The sequence below is a fragment of the Triticum aestivum genome, chromosome 4A, assembly GCF_018294505.1.
Source record: "Triticum aestivum cultivar Chinese Spring chromosome 4A, IWGSC CS RefSeq v2.1, whole genome shotgun sequence".
Classification (NCBI taxonomy): Eukaryota; Viridiplantae; Streptophyta; class Magnoliopsida; order Poales; family Poaceae; genus Triticum; species Triticum aestivum.
This window is the reverse complement of record NC_057803.1, coordinates 626,896,903-626,915,993: the sequence shown is the minus strand read 5'-3', so window position 1 is coordinate 626,915,993 and position 19,091 is coordinate 626,896,903. Positions and strand designations below refer to the sequence as shown.

General features: G+C 42.6%; 1 pseudogene; it reads right to left on the bottom strand.

Moving 5' to 3' along the window:
* Positions 1-16,847: 16,847 nt before the first annotated feature.
* On the bottom strand, positions 16,848-19,014 carry LOC123082740 (wall-associated receptor kinase 5-like; annotated as a pseudogene).
* Positions 19,015-19,091: the final 77 nt, after the last annotated feature.

Sequence of the window (19,091 nt, the reverse complement as noted above, 5' to 3'; positions counted from 1 at the left end):
CATCTCAGATTTCATGCCCTCAAGCCATTTCGCGGAAATCTGGGCTCATCATCCCTTCCTCATAGTTCGTAGGCTCGTCATGGTCAAGTAACATGACCTCCAGAACAGGATTACCGTACCACTCTGGTGCGGATCTCACTCTGGTTTACCTACGAGGTTCGGTAGTAACTTGATCTAAAGTTACATGATCATCATCATTAGCTTCCTCACTAATTGATGTAGTAGTCACAGGAACAGATTTCTGTGATGAACTACTTTCCAATAAGGGAGCAGGTACAGTTACCTCATCAAGTTCTACTTTCCTCCCACTCACTTCTTTCGAGAGAAACTCCTTCTCTAGAAAGGATCCATTCTCAGCAACGAATGTCTTGCCTTCGGATCTGTGATAGAAGGTGTACCCAACAGTTTCTTTTGGGTATCGTATGAAGATTTACTTCTCCGGTTTGGGTTCGAGCTTATCATGTTGAAACTTTTTCACATAAGCATCACAGTCCCAAACTTTAAGAAATGATAGCTTAGGTTTCTCGCCAAACCATAGTTCAAACGGTGTCATCTCCACGGATTTAGATGGTGCCCTATTTAACGTGAATGTAGCTGTCTCTAATGCATAACCCCAAAACGATAGTGGTAGATCGGTAAGAGACATCATAGATCGCACTATATCTAATAAAGTACGGTTATGACGTTCGAACACACCATTACACTGTGGTGTTCCAGGTGGCGTGAGTAGTGAAACTATTTCACATTGTTTTAACTGAAGGCCAAACTCGTTAACTCAAATATTTTACTTCTGCGATCATATCATAGAAACTTTTATTTTCTTGTTACGATGATTCTCCACTTTACTCTGAAATACTTTGAACTTTTCAAATGTTTCAGACTTGTGTTTCATCAAGTAGATATACCCATATCTGCTCAAATCATCTGTGAAGGTCAGAAAATAATGATATCCGCCGCGAGCCTCAACACTCATTGGACCGCATACATCAGTATGTATTATTTCCACTAAGTCAATTGCTCGCTCCATTGTTCCGGAGAACGGAGTTTTAGTCATCTTCCCCATGAGGCATGGTTCACAAGTATCAAGTGATTCCAAAATCCCATCAGCATGGAGTTTCTTCATGCGCTTTACACCAGTATGACCTAAACGGCAGTGCCACAAATAAGTTGCACTATCATTATTAACTTTGCATCTTTTGACTTCAATATTATGAATATGTGTATCACTACGATCGAGATCCAACAAACCATTTTCATTGGGTGTATGACCATAGAAGGTTTTATTCATGTAAACAGAACAACAATTATTCTCTAGTTTAGTGAATAACCATATTGCAATAAACATGATCCAATCATATTCATGCTCAACGCAAACACTAAATAACATTTATTTTAGGTTCAACACTAATCCCGAAAGTATAGGGAGTGTGCGATGATGATCATATCAATCTTGGAACCACTTCCAATACACATCGTCACTTCACCCTTAACTAGTCTTTGTTCATTCTGCAACTCCCGTTTCGAGTTACTATTCTTAGCAACTGAACTAGTATCAAATACTGAGGGGTTGCTATAAACATTTGTAAAGTACACATCAATAACATGTATATCAAATATACCTATGTTCACTTTGCCATCCTTCTTATCCGCCAATTACTTGGGGTAGTACCGCTTCCAATGACTAGTCCCTTTGTAGTAGAAGCACTCAGTTTCAGGCTTAGGTCCAGACTTGGGTTTTTTCACTTGAGCAGCAACTTGTTTGCCATTCTTATTGAAGTTCCCCTTTATTCCCTTTGTCCCTTTACTTGAAACTAGTGGTTTTTTTTACCATCAACACTTGATGCTTTTCTTGATTTCTACCTTCATCGATTTCATCATCACGAAGAGCTTGGGAATCATTTCCGTTATCCCTTGCATATTATAGTTCATCACGAAGTTCTACTAACTTGGTGATGGTGACTAGAGAATTCTGTCAATCACTATTTTATCTGGAAGATTAATTCCCACTTGATTCAAGCGATTGTAGTACCCAGACAATCTGAGCACATGCTCACTGCTTGAGCTATTCTCCTCCATCTTTTAGCTATAGAACTTGTTGGAGACTTCATATCTCTCAACTCGGGTATTTGCTTGAAATATTAACATTAACTCCTGGAACATCTCATATGGTCCATGACGTTCAAAACGTCTTTGAAGTCCCGATTCTAAGCCGTTTAAGCATGGTGCACTAAACTATCAAGTAGTCATCATATTGAGCTAGCCAAACGTTCATAACATCGACATCTGCTCCTGCAATAGGTTTGTCACCTAGTGGTGCATCAAGGACATAATTCTTCTGTGCAGCAATGAGGATAAACCTCAGATCATGGATCCAATCCACATCATTGCTACTGACATCTTTCAACTTAGTTTTCTCTAGGGACATATCGAAAATAAAACAGGGGACCTAAACGCGAGCTATTGATCTACAACATAGATATGCTAATACTACCAGGACTAAGTTCATGATAAATTTAAGTTCAATTAATCATATTACTTAAGAGCTCCCACTTAGATAGACATCCATCTAATCCTCTAAGTGATCATGTGATCGATATCAACTAAACCATGTCCGATCATCACGTGAGATGGAGTAGTTTCAATGGTGAACATCACTATGTTGATCATATCTACTATATGATTCACGCTCGACCTTTCGGTCTCCGTGTTTCGAGGCCATATCTGTTATATGCTAGGCTAGTCAAGTTTAACCTGAGTATTCCGCGTGTGTAACTGTTTTGCACCCGTTGTATTTGAACGTAGAGCCTATCACACCCGATCATCACGTGGTGTCTCAGCATGAAGAACTTTCGCAATGGTGCATACTCAGGGAGAACACTTGTACCTTGATAATTAGTGAGAGATCATCTTATAAAGATATCGTCAAACTAAGCAAAATAAAATGTATAAAAGATAAACATCACATGCAATTAAAATATGTGACATGATATGTCCATCATCATCTTGTGCCTTTGATCTCCATCTCCAAAGCATCGTCATGATTTCCATCGTCACCGGCATGACACCATGATCTCCATCATCTTGATGTATCTCAATGTGTCATCACATGGTCGTCTCGCCAACTATTGCTCTTGCAATTATTGATATCGCATAGTGATAAATTAACGCAATTATTTGGCGCTTGCATCTTATGCAATAAAGAGACAACCATAAGGCTTCTGCCAGTTGCCGATAATTTCAACAAACATGATCATCTTATACAACAACTTATATCTCATCACGTCTTGACCATATCACATCACAACATGCCCTGCAAAAACAAGTTAGACGTCCTCTACTTTGTTGTTGCAAATTTTACGTGGCTGCTACGGGCTTAGCAAGAACCGTTCTTACCTACGTATCAAAACCACAACGATAGTTTGTCAAGTTGGTGCTGTTTTAACCTTCGCAAGGACCGGGCGTAGCCACACTCGGTTCAACTAAACTTGGAGAAACTGACACCCGCCAGCCACCTGTGTGCAAAGCACGTCGGTAGAACCAGTCTCGCGTAAGCATACGCGTAATGTCGGTACGGGCCGCTTCATCCAACAATACCGCCGAACCAAAGTATGACATGCTGGTAAGCAGTATGACTTATATCGCTCACAACTCAACGCATAAAACCAGGATCGGATGCCACTGTTGGGGAACGTAGTAATTTCAAAAAAATTCCTACGCACATGCAAGATCATGGTGATGCATAGCAACGAGAGGGGAGAGTGTTGTCCACGTACCCTCGTATACCAAAAGCGGAAACGTTAGCACAACGCGGTTGATGTAGTCGTACGTCTTCACGATCCAACCGATCAAGTACCGAACGCACGACACCTCCGAGTTCAGCACACGTTTAGCCCGATGACGTCCCTCGAACTCCGATCCAGCCAAGTGTTGAGGGAGAGTTTCGTTAGCACGACGGCGTGGTGACGATGATGATGTTCTACGGACGCAGGGCTTCGCCTAATCACCGCTACAGTATTATCGAGGTGGACTATGGTGGAGGGGGGCACCGCACACGGCTAAAAGATCAAACGATCAATTGTTGTGTCTATGGGGTGCCCCCCTCCTCCTTATAAAGGGGGGAAGGAGGAGGGGGCCGTCCAAGAGGAGGAGGCGCGCCCAAGGGGGGGGGGCAATCCTACTCCAAGTAGGTTTTGCCCCCCATTCCTATTCCAACTAGGAGAAGGGGGAAGGAGGAGGTGGAGAGAAGGAAGGAGAAGGGGCCGCGCCCCCTCCCCTTTCCCAATTCGGATTGGGGCAAGGGGGGCCGCGTGCCACCTCCTGCTGCCTCTCCTCTTCCACCACTTTGGGCCCATGAGGCCCAATAACCCCCGGGGGGGTTCCGGTAACCCCCCGATACTCCGGTATATATCCGATAATCCCCGGAACCATTTCGGTGTCCGAATATAGTCGTCCAATATATCAATCTTCATGTCTCGACCATTTCGAGCCTCCTCGTCATGTCCGTGATCACATCCGGGACTCCGAACAACCATCGGTACATCAAAACTCATAAACTCATAATATAACTGTCATCGAAACGTTAAGCGTGCGGACCCTATGGGTTCGAGAACTATGTAGACATGACTGAGACACGTCTCCGGTCAATAACCAATAGCGGAACCTGGATGCTCATATTGGCTCCTACATATTCTACGAAGATCTTTATCGGTCAAACCGCATAACAACATACGTTGTTCCCTTTGTCATCGGTATGTTACTTGCCCGAGATTCGATCGTCGGTATCTCAATACCTAGTTAAATCTCGTTACCGGCAAGTCTCTTTACTCGTTCCGTAATACATCATCCCGCAACTAACTCATTAGTTGCAATGCTTGCAAGGCTTAAGTGATGTGCATTACCGAGAGGGCCCAGAGATACCTCTCCGACAATCAGAGTGACAAATCCTAATCTCGAAATACGCCAACCCACCAAGTACCTTCGGAGACACCTATAAAGAACCTTTATAATCACCCAGTTACGTTGTGATGTTTGGTGGCACACAAAGTGTTCCTCCGATAAACGGGAGTTGCATAATCTCATAGTCATAGGAACATGTATAAGTCATGAAGAAAGCAATAGCAACAAAGTAAACGATCAAGTGCTAAGCTAATGGAATGGGTCAAGTCAATCACACCATTCTCCTAATGATATGATCCCGTTAATCAAATGACAACTCATGTCTATGGTTAGGAAACATAACCATCTTTGATCAACGAGCTAGTCAAGTAGAGGCATACTAGTGACACTCTGTTTGTCTATGTATTCACACATGTATTATGTTTCCGGTTAATACAATTCTAGCATGAATAATAAACATTTATCATGATATAAGTAAATAATAACTTTATTATTGCCTCTAGGGCATATTTCCTTCACATAGCTCCGCCGTTTCCAGTATATTGATCTACTCCAGTAATTTCCTTCATTGCTTCTTGTCCAATTTGATTTAGTCTAGACATCTCAATTGACAACATCTCAATTATGAACATGTAACTTGCGTAGAACTATAACGCCCCGGATACAACTTTTCATAATTGTAACTCCGACTCTTGCCATTTTCGGCTCTAAGTTATGAGATTCCCTTCGTGGTAGGGTTCTTGTCTTTGTTTTGCTTTTGTTCATGTAATGCCTTTCATATCATGTCATCATGTGCATCGCATTTGCATACAGGTTCATCTCATGCATCCGAGCATTTTTCCCGTTGTCCGTTTTGCAATCCGGCATTCCTACGTCCTCTGGCGCCCCCTTTTGCCTCTTTTCGTGAGCGGGTGTTAAACTTTCTCGGAATGGACCGAGATTTGCCAAGTGGCCTTGGTACACCACCGGTAGACCGCTTGTCAAATTTCGTGTCATTTGGAGTCCGTTTGATACTCCAACGGTTAACCGGGGAACCACAAAGGCCTCGTGTGTGTTGCAGCCCAACAATCCTCCAAATCGGCCAAATAACCCATCCAAACCTCCTCCATGTCCTCCGTCGTCGGATCACGATCGCATGGGCAAAAACTACACTTCATTTGGACACTCCTACCTCCTCCTACCTATAAAAATGTGCTCCACTCCGAAATTTCGGGTCCAAACCTAGATCCACTCCTCCTCCGCGCGTCCGGACGCGTCTGCGCCGCGCCGGACATGTCCGCCGCTTCCCCCATGTTGCACCGGCCAATCATGGGTTGCCACGTCAGTTGGCTGCCGCCCTCGCCCAACCGGGCGCCGCCACGCGTCCCGGCGCCCCGCTCCGCCGCCGCCGCCACCCGGGCCCGCGTGCGCCGCCGCGCCTCGTCCCGCGAGCGCTTGCCGGAGCACGCCGCCGCCGCGCAACCGCGGTGCTCCGCCGCCCCGCGTCGCTGCACCTCGCCACCGGCCATCTCCGCGCGCGCGCCGCCGTACACCGCCGTCGTGCGCCGCCTCGCCTCCCGCGCTGCGCCACCAGAGTCGCCTCCCTCGCTGCCGTTCACCTTGTCGATCGCCGGCGTAGTCGCCGTGCGCCACCGCGCCTCGCCGGAGCCCGCCGGCCGGACCCGGTGGATCGAGATGAGATCCACCGGGATCTCAACCAAACGCGTCGCCCGCGCCTCGGATATCCTCGTCCCGTTGACTTTCCGGAGGTTGATTTTCCTCTTAAGTCTTTTCCCTTCAACATTTTATGCCATGTTCCTCGCATCATAACTTTGTGACGGTAGATCTGTTTCATGCATATTATATATCGAAATGTTCATCACGATGTGCTATTCATTTTGTTCCATTGTGCCGTGCTTGTTTGAGTTCATCTTGATGCCCAAAACGTTGATGCAAGAGTGCTACAAATTGTTAGGTGTTGATTCTTATCAGAGTATGAGGATTTGTCTTTTTTGCTACATTTGTTGTGTGCTGCATATGAGCATGAGTTCTACATGTGTTTTGATCTATGCCATGCCATCTTTACAGGGGTGCTTGACATGTATTTTTGTGATCAATGTGGTGACTAGCACAAGCATGCAAAGTAGCTCTCGTGATATTGCTGATTTCAGGGACTTAGAATTTTACTAAGTCATTTCCCTGCTGTTATTTTTATGTCATGTATTCATGTTGCTACAGTGAGATCCATGCTTCTTTTGAGTATCTTCAGTAAGGATGTTTTGGACAAATGGTTATGCTCTATCCATCCGTGCCCCTGTTTGCAATTATGGGGTGCCCTAGCATGTCTTAATCTTGCTCTACTTTTGCTATAAAATATTCCTGGCAGATTGTTTACATGTTAATCAATTTTGCCATGGTTGTTGTAGTTGATCCATGTATGCTATGAACTTGATATTGCCATGGTTAGCTTCTTGAACATGTCATCTTGCTGCAGGTATGCTTGTCTTGTCATGCAATGCCTTGTGGTGAGTGAATCGAGCTCGCAAATATGCCTTCATAACTTTGTTTATGCCATGCTCAGTTTTCTGCTAAGTTTGAATATGTTAATAAACTTGCTATGTTTACATGGGTGCCATCATATCTTCTGTGCCTTTTTGGCTCATGATCATTAAGAGACTTTTGTTCTATGCTTTGAATAGATTCATGCCATGCCTTTGTTTGCCATGTTCTGTTCCTGTAGCATGTTGTTTGCTTGCTCTAAACATTGCTTCCTGATGTTATTTCTGACATGTTAGTGAAGTCTGTGAAGCTGATATCTTTTGCACTTTTGCCATGCTTGTTTGAACCTGCTCTTGTGTGATTTAGCCGTAGCTCATTGTTCATGTTTTATCAAGCATCTTGAGTAGATCTCTGCCATGTACTTTGTTGTTATGTTGGAGTGCATTAGCTTAGTTTCTTATTGCCTTCTAGATGGCATCGTGCTGTTAATCGCAGGTGTCATTCTTGTTTTGCTTGTCATTTGCAAACCGTGCATCCGATTCCGGTGATCTTTATATCGATTTCGACCGATTTCAACTCATCTTTCCGGTGGCGCACTTGGTTTTCCAAGTTGATGCCTTGTTCAATCTTTCCCTTCCGGAGCACGCATATGCATTGCATATCACATCCCGCATGTCATGCCATGTTTTGCATTATGTTGTTTGTGCATTGCATCGTGATTGATTGTTGGTCATTTGCTTGTGTTCTTGCTTTGGGTAGAGCCGGGAGACGAGTACATGATTCGAGGAACCCGTTGAGTACGCTTACAAGGATCAAGCTTTCGTTAACTCTGAGAACTTTGCAGGCAAGATGACCATACCCTCGAAATCACTTCTATCTTTGCTTGCTAGTTGTTCGCTCTATTGCTATGCTGCTATACCTACCACTTGCTATATCATGCCTCCCATATTGCTATGTCAAGCCTCTAACCCACCTTTCTTAGCAAACCGTTGTTTTTCTATGTTACCGCTTTGCTCAGCCCCTCTTATAGCGTTGCTAGTTGCAGGTGAAGATGAAGTTTGTTCCATATTGGAACATGGATATTGTTGGGATATCATTATTATATCATATTTACTTTAATGCATCTATATACTTGGTAAAGGGTGGAAGGGTCGGCCTTATGCCTGGTGTTTTGTTCCACTCTTGCCGCCCTAGTTTCCGTCATACCGGTGTTATGTTCCTTGATTTTGCGTTCCTTACGCGGTTGGGTGTTATGGGAACCCCTTGACAGTTCGCTTTGAATAAAACTCCTCCAGCAAGGCCCAACCTTGGTTTTACATTTGCCTAACAACCTATCACCTTCCCTTGGGTTCTGCTAAGTTGGGACACCCCTGTAGGGTTTTGAACTTTCGAAAGCCGTGCCCGCGGTTATGGGCAGATGGGAATTTGTTAATATCCGGTTGTAGGGAACCTGACACTTAATCTAATTAAAATGTATCAACCGCATGTGTAGCCGTGATGGTCTCTTTTCGGTGGAGTCCGGGAAGAGAACACGGTCTCGGGTTATGCTTGAACGTAAGTAGCTTCAGGATCACTTCTTGATCACTTATTAGCTTCTCGACCGTGCTTTGCTTCTCTTCTGCTCTCTTTTGCGTAAGGTAGCCACCATATATGCTAGTGCTTGCTGCAGCTCCACCTCACCACCCTTTCCTACCTATAAGCTTAAATAGTTTTGATCACGAGGGTGTGAGATTGCTGAGTCTCGGTGACTCACAGATACTTCCAAACAGATGCAGGTGCCGATGATGCCAGTGCAGGGGACGCTACCCAACTCAAGTGGAACTTCGACGAGGATTCAGGACGTTACTGTGTGTCTTTTCCGGACGATCAGTAGAGGAGCCCGGTTGGGACGATCGGGGATCTAGCATTTGGGGTTGTCTTCTTTTACTTTGGTTCCGTAGTCGGACCTTGATTGTATTCTGGATGATGTATGTATAACTTGTATTTGTGTGAAGTGGCGTTTGTAAGCCAACTTTGTATCCCTTTCTTTTTCAGTACATGGGATGTGTAAAGATTACCTCCCTTGCGACATGCCTACCATGCGGCTATGCCTCTAAGTCGTGCCCCGACACGTGGGAGATATAGCCGCATTGTGGGTGTTAAAGAACCGTACTCCGATTTTTTATCTTATCTTATCTTAATGTTATGTCATCAGTCTTGCATAGAACTTGCATAGAAATTTCAGTTATAATGCCAAATCAACATCAATCTTATCTTAATGTTCTGTCATCATTATACTCCACTGTCATCATTAACAGCAATTTCTTTTTGGTAGTACTAAAGATTGTCCCATCAGAAATGAACATAAATGTTGAGAAATTGACAGTCCAAAAACAGAAATTTCAATCATGGCAACCTAAAGATTGTTCCATCATCATTACAAAAATTGACAATAGTCCATTGTAATGTTCTAATTGGAATTACAGAAACAAAATTGACAGTACTTAACACTCCATGTCATAGTGAACATTACAGAAATTGATAGAACATTTATAATTGCTGAAAATGCTACAGACCATCAATGATTCCAGAGATGTTTTCCTTCCCCCATTTTAGACCATAATAGTTAACTGAACTTTTTTTGTAACATTTCTTTAGAGGACATGATCAATTGTGTTTCAAATTACAGAGCAAGCAAGGTACACGGTGCAAAGTAAAGAAATTGTGTTCGAAATTGGGGCTTTTGGAGCACATTTTCTCATCGGCAGCAACACAAGTAAGAGCTTGAGCAAGATACAGGGCCGAGCCATGTACTTCTTCTCGGAGTGCTTGCAGAGGAGATACTGGGAGCAAGGTACAGATCCGGAACTGGAGATGAAAAGGCAAGGAGCCCTGTACTTCTTCTCACCGGCAACAGCACGGCCAGGGGACCTCTGGTGAAAGCACATGAGTCGGGGAGCTCCGGGCGGCAACACGAGCAGGGAAGGAGCAACAACTTTCAAAGGAGCTGCAAAAAAAGCTCGAGCTTGAGTTCCAGGCCAACGAGAGAGCTTGAGGGAGCTCGAGGTCCAGGCGCTCGAGACCCTGGCGTGCGCAGGTCCTGGGCGGCGGTGGTGCAGGTCGTGGGTGGCGGGGGGATATCGGCGGCGTAGGTCCTGGGTGGCGGAGGAGCACGTCCTGGGCGATGGCAGAGCAAGAAATTGGGCGGCGGAGGAGCCCGTCCTGGGCGGTGCTGGGGCAAGCAATTGGGCGGCGCAGGAGCACGTCCTGGGCGGCGATGGAGCAATCAATTGGGCGGCGCAGGTCCTGGACGGCGGAGGAGCAAGCCTTGGGTGGCGCCGGTGCAGGTCCTGGCGACGACTGACCGTGACGATGCGCGCCGGCAACGGGCAGAGGAAGGAGACGGCCACCTTTTTGTAACAGATTTCATGCTACGAGGGCGTTTTTGCAAAATTGACAGTACACTACACTGGTGACAACTTTTCTCGGACGGAGGGAGTAGTATATGTACGTCTTACCACAATTGATCAGTACAGAGGAGATTCATCTGTCTTGTATGTAAAGCTGCTCTCGCGATTGAATCCTAATACAATTTGTAATACTAGTCCGGATAATATAGTGCATATATACATATATATATATATATAGGGAAAATCCATCCTACCACCGGATGGTAGTTACCCCATATATCTCATATACTACCATGTGATACTATATATACTATTTTATTATTTTAAATATGTTCATATAATATATCTAAGATATTTCAAAGCAAGTTACATGAAAAAATTGCATATGAGCCCATAGTTTTTGTTATATTTATGAAATACGTACATATTTGTACGTAAAAAAGAGCATACTCAAAACATGGTACATACTACCTAAAAATTAGTATATATACTACCTAATCATTGTTATATAATACATACTACACATACTTACTCTTGATTTCGATAGATACTACATACAACATACAAAACGCAAGTGGTCGTAACTATCAATGCTTGTAGGAAACATTTGTCCTATATATATATATATGTATGTATAAATAGAGTAACACTATTCTAATCCTGGATTAGAATAACTATTTGAATGACGGAGCGCCCTATATAGGGCTGACCGGATCCTCCCGAACTCATCAAAACAAAAAAAAGTCAGATCCCACACAACCCACCCCGGTCTCCCCAACCCCCGCTCCACCCACCCCGATCTCCCCAACCCATGCACCACCCACCCTGATCTGCCCCCAACCGGCGACCGGAGACATCGTCGCCGCCGCCTCGCCACCAACCGGCGACGCAGCCGCCACCCCTTCCCCACCCAACAGGAGGCCCCGCCGCCGCGGGAGACCTGCTGCATCGCGCCACCAACAAAGGCCCTGGATCGGTGCCGCCGCGCCTCCAATGGCCCGGATCCGTGCCGCCGCTCCTCCATTGCCCTGGATCCGCGCCACCGCGCCTCCAATGGCCGGGATCCGTGCCGCCGCTTCCTCTATTGCACTGGATGCGCGCCGCCACGCCTCCATGGCCACCGGGGCGGGGCCTGCCGGCGACCATCCGCCGCCGTGCGGGACTCACCGGCGACCACTCACCCAACCGACTGAATCCCTGCTCCACCCATTGCTTCTCGCTGGATGTCGCTGCTGGAGCTCTCCTCCATGACGACGCCCCTTACGCGTGCTCCCAGCAGAAAAAATGTCGCCGAGGAGAATATCTCCCAGCGCTTCATCTGTCTCCGGCGAGGAGCACCTCAAGGGTCACCGTATCTGCCGAGGGTCCTTCGCCAACCTAACCTTCTCCGAGCACCAGTGCATCTGGCCTGTCACTTCCCCTCTGACCCCTTCTCTCATGCCCTGCTAGACACCAGAGAAGACGCAAGCACACCCAAGTCGACCGTTTTTTAGATGCAGATGGAATTCATATGCAGAGAGGAGGCATGCAAAAGAAATGAACTCCTATGGAAAAAAATAAGATTTTTATTTTTGTGTTGCTGAGTTGTGTATGCTATTTTCTGTTTTGTGTTTTTGAAGTTCAAATTGTGGGATTGGAGAGGTTCAGTCCATCATGTGTGACAAGATCATTATTTTGAGATGAAAACATGTTTTTCTTAGCTCATCTCCCTACCCCTGATAGTACTCTACATGAGCATGGTGCAACATTCACATATGTTTTCGAGTAAAAGAAGAATGAAAAAATTGAGGTGAGGAATAAAAAAAATTGCCGCTCCTCTTCGAAACCAACACAATTGCATCGATCTAAAAGAAGACAACCACCTTCTGCTACTACCACTGACCGATGCCCGATTTGACGAGCCCCTTCACCCATGTTGCCATGTCAAAAAATGGATACAACTTTCAAAGAAAAAATGGATGCAAAGATTGCACTGTTTGTCTTGTACTACTATGCTTAAATTTCTATAAGTGAAGGTCAAGATGTCGTGTTCAAGAAGGGCAACTGTGTTATGTGTTATGTGTATCTCAGCAAGTTCAAATAATTTCAACATGCAAGGGAAAAACATGGGAGATTTGTGAATTATTAGAACATGAAGTGACAAACAAATTTAAAAGAGCATAAACAAAAATCAAGTCTAGGAAGATCACTTCAAAAACATTAATAGAAAAAGAATGTTCTTCTCGTGAGGGAGATAAGCTAAGAATTACCTCGTGTATCAAAGCCAAAACAATTTTTTACATGAGAAGTTCATGTATTATGCTAAAAAATTCAAGGAAGTTCGATTGTTAATGCCTGTGGGACTGTAACCTTTTTCATTTGACCACCAAAAAATTTTGTGGATGTGATGTGCGTGTGTGTGCTTAGTACACAAAAAATGTGTTTGATGTTTAGTTTTTATTTCCCCCAATCATAACAAAAAAGAAAACTCAGAAGTTCAACTTTAATAAAATGAGTAGTTCAAACTTTACTTATTCTCTAAAACCAAGAAGTCCAAAATAAAAAATGGAGTGGTATGATGTTTATAAAAACTCAGATTTTACTCTTTGCAAAAATCCTACGAAATGTTCGGTTATTAAAGTGGTTTGATGTTTATTACAAGACTAGAATATTTTCTACTACCAAGAAATAAAACCAAGAAGTCCAAATTAAAAATATGGAGAAGTTTCATAATTATAGAAGCTATGATTTTCCTCATTATTAAAGAATGGAATCAAGAAGTTCAAAATAAAAATAAAGCAATATTTCAATGTATAAAAAATGGAAAATTTGAATCTGTTGACGGGAAGAACATAAGAAGTTCAGACAAAAATAACACAATAGTACAAAAATAAGAGAGCACTTTGAAACGACTATTTCACCGCTTGTAATAAAAATAAGATGTTTGAATTTCAAACATAGAGCAGCTCAAAAAATCATAAAAAACGGGATTATCAGCATTTATAAAAAAACTCTAGAAGTTCAAATTTAAATAACGGAACTAAACTAAGATTTTGCCATCACTGAAAGAATAAACCAAGAAGTCCAAATTATAAAAATAGAGAAGTTCCATATTTATAAAAAAACTCAGATTTTCCTTGTTGCTAAAGAATAAAAATGATGAAGTTCAAATTAAAAAAGAGGAGTAATTTGATGTATATGTGAAACTCAAATTATTACCGTTTCTATGAAAAATAAAACAATGAAGTTCAATTTTTAAAAAGAATGTTTGATGCTTATTTAAAAACATATTTCCTTTGTAAGAATATGACTAAGAGGTTGAAAATAAAATAGCAGAGAAGTTCGAAGTATATAAAAAAACTCAGATTTGTTGCAAGAAGTTCACGTGCACCTCCGTGCACGGTTCATAACGGGACGTCCGACCTCCAATTACATGTTTTAAAAAATGGCAAAAAATGACGTCCATCCTTCAATTGCGTGTAATTCGACGTATACACAAAAATGTGGCATAAGTTCATAGTGAAACAACTAGAAGTTCAATTACTGCAAGGAATGCATTTCCGGTGAGAATAAAAGTATAGAAAAATAAAAGCTTAAAAGGTTTGTTGAAAGAAGTTCAAGTGCTCTGTCCGGGGAAGTTCGAAATTCTTGTGAGAGAGGTTCACCTTATATTTCCATGTTCGATTTTTCCCGTATAAAAATCGAATACAATTCTTTACTCAAAATATAAAAAGTGAAGTTCATATTGAAATAACAGAGAAGTTCGAAGTTTATTAAAACCTAGGATTTACCTGTTCAAAAAATAAAAAACACAACATCATTTTTTGCACTTTTAAAAACAACTCATAAACGAAAAAAAGGTTGCTAGAAGTTCAAGTGCTCGACGAGTAAAAGTTCAAAAAAATCTTGCGAGAGAGGTTCACCGTGTATTTAGATGTCCAAAATATGTTGTTTTTTGTGTTTTAAAATAATTCTCTCAAACCAGAGAGAAGTTCAAAGTGATAACAACCGGAAGTTCATGTACTCCATGATGTGTATTTCATATAGGAAAAATACAATAAAGTGAAACAGAGTGAAGTTCAGATAGACATGCCCCAAAAGTTCAACTACTTCACGCAGTGCAAAAAACAACAAGTCAAAAACAAAGTGAGGGTCAAACAAACATGCCCGAGAAGTTCAACTACTTCACGCAGTGCGTTTCCACTCGCAATGAAGGCATAAATCATGATCTCGTCATTTGTCTAATTTACTTCAAAACAACAGGAATATCATTTGTGTAAATTCAAGTCCTCGGTCGGAGAAAGTTAAAAAATATATTGTGAGAGAGGTTTGTACAAAGAGAATATCATTTGTGTAACACTAACGAAAATGGATGGGAAAATTAAAAACGAAAATACGTCACAGAAGTTTAACGTGAAAATAGCACGAAGTTCGACTACTATAATGAATGAATTTGAGATGAAAAACTTTTAAAATCATCGCGAGTATGAAAAAATGATCAACACGGGAAAGTAGCGTGTTTACAGCATCTTTCCATCGGTATATCACTTGCTCAATTCCGGTGAGTGGATGGAGAGCTACGAGTAGTGGATGGAGAGCTAAGAGCAAAAAAATCCTGTGAAAAAAAGAGTGAAGTTCAAGCACACACGCTGAGAAGTTCAGGTTCTTCACGCGGTGCATTTTCGAAGAATCTGTTTCGCGATAAAGGCAGAACGCATAATCCCGCCATTTTCGAAATTACTTGAAAACGGCTAGGAATCAGAGAAAACCATCAACATGAAAAAGTTTCGCATTTTCTATAGCTTTCAGCGGTATATTATTTGCCCCATTCCGATAAAGTTTGTAGAAATTATGGCAAAAATACATTTTTCGCCATTTTCGAAACTGACTTAAAACCGTAAAGAATTGGAAGAAATAATACATACCAAAAAGTTTCGCATTTGTTCAAGCTTTCCAACGCCATATCATTTGCTGCATTCGGACGCAGGGTTAAAAAATTAGCTCGAAAATACGAACTCGGTAGAACTTGAACCATTTTCTAAAGTACTCTTAAACCAAGACGGGGACTCGACGGGAGGGCGCTGCGGGATTCCGGCGTCAGCAGCAGCGGCCGGGGCCACGCGGCGACTCTATTACGCCTCTGCGCGATTCCGGCGTGAAGGCTACGTCGCGCAAATCACGACGGCCTTGACCAAGGAGGGGTTCGTGCCGCGCGGCGACCGATGCTGGTGAGTTTGGGTCGGTACGTCGCAACGGTGGCGAGCCTGCTCGGCAGCCCACGATTGGACCTTGGAGCCGCGCGAAACGAAGGGGATCCACTCCAGACCCAGCACAGGTAAATTTTGATTCAGTAGTGGAACCAGTAAATTCAGTATTGTGTTGCATAGCTGAATATATCTTCAGAGTTCAGACTGTGAACACTTATCTTCAGAGTTCAGAGTTCAAGCTAAATGGCCAAAATAGGCGCAGGGTTACCTTATTACAATTCACAATCATCCAACAATGGCTGGGTTTAGTTTTGTATGCCACAAACCAAAGAACGAACTGTGCATACAAGATTACAAACATCACCTTGGAAGATACCAATCAGTTTGGACATGTTGGTGGTCCTGTGTGTTCCCTTGTCGAACGAGACAACAACTGAAGATGATCCTCCATTGTTAATTATCTGCATAGCTGTTGTCTTCAGGACCATTGGTTGTGTGCCAGCTGAAGTTTTCATTTACCAAGCATGCGTTTTATTTCGATCTACAAAAGTAAGCATGAATTCTGGCGGACGACGCCCGCTAAAGTTTCTTTTTCTTTCCAAAATGCCAATTGAAGTTAGTTTGAGCCATTAGAACATGACACTTGGAGCAAAATGCTGACAGTCAAAGGCTGCTTAATTGGACCATACACATCCAAAGCTCGTTCCTCACAAATTTACTACAATGGTGTAAGTGTTCTACCAAAGAAAGAAACAATGGCGTATGTGGTGATTTTTCCACAATGTCAAATCAAATGTTAGGATTATTTCTCCATAAACTGGCTAACTTATTACAACAATGGGTGGGTTAAATATTTAGTGTTGCATATCCCAAACAAAAGAATTGACTGTGCATCAAATACAAACATCATCTTGCAAGATCTTCAACCAGCTCAGACATATCGATAGTCCCACGTGTTGTCTCGTCCAAAGGGACAGCCACTGAAGGTGATGCTCCATAACTACGTGCAAAGCAGTTATGTTCACAAGCACTGGTGGCGTGTGAATAGAGTCTCCTCATCATCTCTAGTCTCTCTGCAACTTCCTTCATTGTTGGCCTGTCATCTCCCCTCTGGCTAAGGCAGTGAACTGCGAGTTCACCCATGTTCTCAAGGACCACCATACTCGCGTCATCTGTAATTTCAGAGTCCAGCATAACGTGGTGCGTCTTCCGCTGAAACATCAAGGGAAAACTATACGACAGTGAGTGCTTTCCATTAAAGTTATCGGTATATATAGCCCTCTTTCGTGTCATTAGCTCCAGAAGAACCACCCCGAAACTGTATACGTCACTTTTCTCGGTGAGAAGATGGCTGATAAAGCTCTCAGGGTCAAGGTATCCCAGTGTTCCATGGACAAACATGATGAACTCACTTTCATCCATGGACTTAAGTGCCGATGCTCCGAAATCAGCAACCTTTGCATTGAGTTTGTCATCCAAGAGAATGTTGGCAGATTTGACATCCCCATGTAGGATTGTGCGAGATGTGGACGAATGTAAGTAAGCTAGAGCTTCTGCTGACTGTGTAGCAATCTTCAGGCGAATAGCAAGGGGGATTGGCAATCTACGATCAGCAGTTCAGCACCGTGAAGGAACTGGGATAGAGTACCATGGGAGACAAACTCATAGACCAGCATTGGGACATCTACATCCAGACAACAGCCTAGTAACCTCACAATGTTTCGGTGATTGATTTGTGACAAGATTATAATCTCATTGACAAATTCTTCTCTCCAATCATCATTGACTGCTTTGGACTTCTTTATGGCGACCTCTTTTTGATCATCCAAAGTTCCTCTGTAGACCATACCATGACCATCACATCCAATAACTCGATCTTCATTGTAGTTGTCAGTGGCTCTCTTTATCTCTTTCTCCGTAAGTATGCGGATTGTGTCAACCTGCTTTGACCTCATCTCATCATATAACTTGAGACCTCCATTTTGTCTGAAATACTCATCTCTCTCCCTCTTGTGCCTTTTAATTTGAAATTGCATGAGTAGCAAGCATGCTAAAGCCATCACCAAAGTTGCAGAAATACTGAGCCCTGCAAATGTATATTTTTCAGAAACTTATTATAGTTCTATAACAAACTTTGAGCTCACTATTTTTTTGGTTGTATAAGTAATATTTTTGTTATTGTTCCATGAGTGTTAGTTATTACAATGCATATGTTAATTTAAATAGAAGTATGAAAGGGAGAATGGCGCTTTGGCCGATTTAAAAAAAAATCAAAATTGAAATATTTCGGTTTAAAAAATTCTAAAAAGAATTGTACAAGTAAACAATGATGTGAGGAGTATGTATGCATGCATCTTTCGGATGCAGAGGCCGGGGGATGATCTCCTTTTCTAAAAAACATGTATGTAAAATTTCAGGATGAAATACTTTGAAATGCGACCTGTACAAAAAAAGACAAAATCATGGTCTGGGAGGATGAATAGTATCATGCGTTAAAAAGCCTCAAATTTGTCTTTTTTGCACAGCCCTCATTTCAAGGTATTTCATCTTGAAAATTTACACACTTGTGTACTATGCCTTCATCTATCTCTGTATTTTTCTTTCAGATTTTCTTGAAATGTAAAATTATGAATTTTCAAGAATTTTGAAATTTGCATTTGGAGGCCTCCATCTAGCTCGACCTCCAAAAGCAATTGCCGTATGAAAAGGGGTTAACTGTTTGAATAAATGATGCGTACCAATGACCAATTTTTGATCTGAAGACAACAGAGATCGGCATCCAAATTTTGTACCATCAGGTCGTGTTCCTCTCTTGCATATGCAAGAGTAGTTCCCGGGTGTGTTGTTACAGACCCCTTGTCTACATGGATACAAATCTTCATACTTGGGGTCCTGGTTACGCAATGTGCACTCGTCTATGTCTGAAGATAACATTGGAAACATCCACTCAGAAGAGTAAATCTGAAACATGAATTCACTATGCTTTCACTATTGCATGTTGGCTAAAGAAAGATTCAAGAAGTAATGAAACCATGTTTTCAATTCAATATGCAATGCTGCAACTATGCTTCACATAACATCTTCGAAATTAATATTACAACCGTGCATTACCAACTTACATCAGGAAAAAAGATGTTTGCCA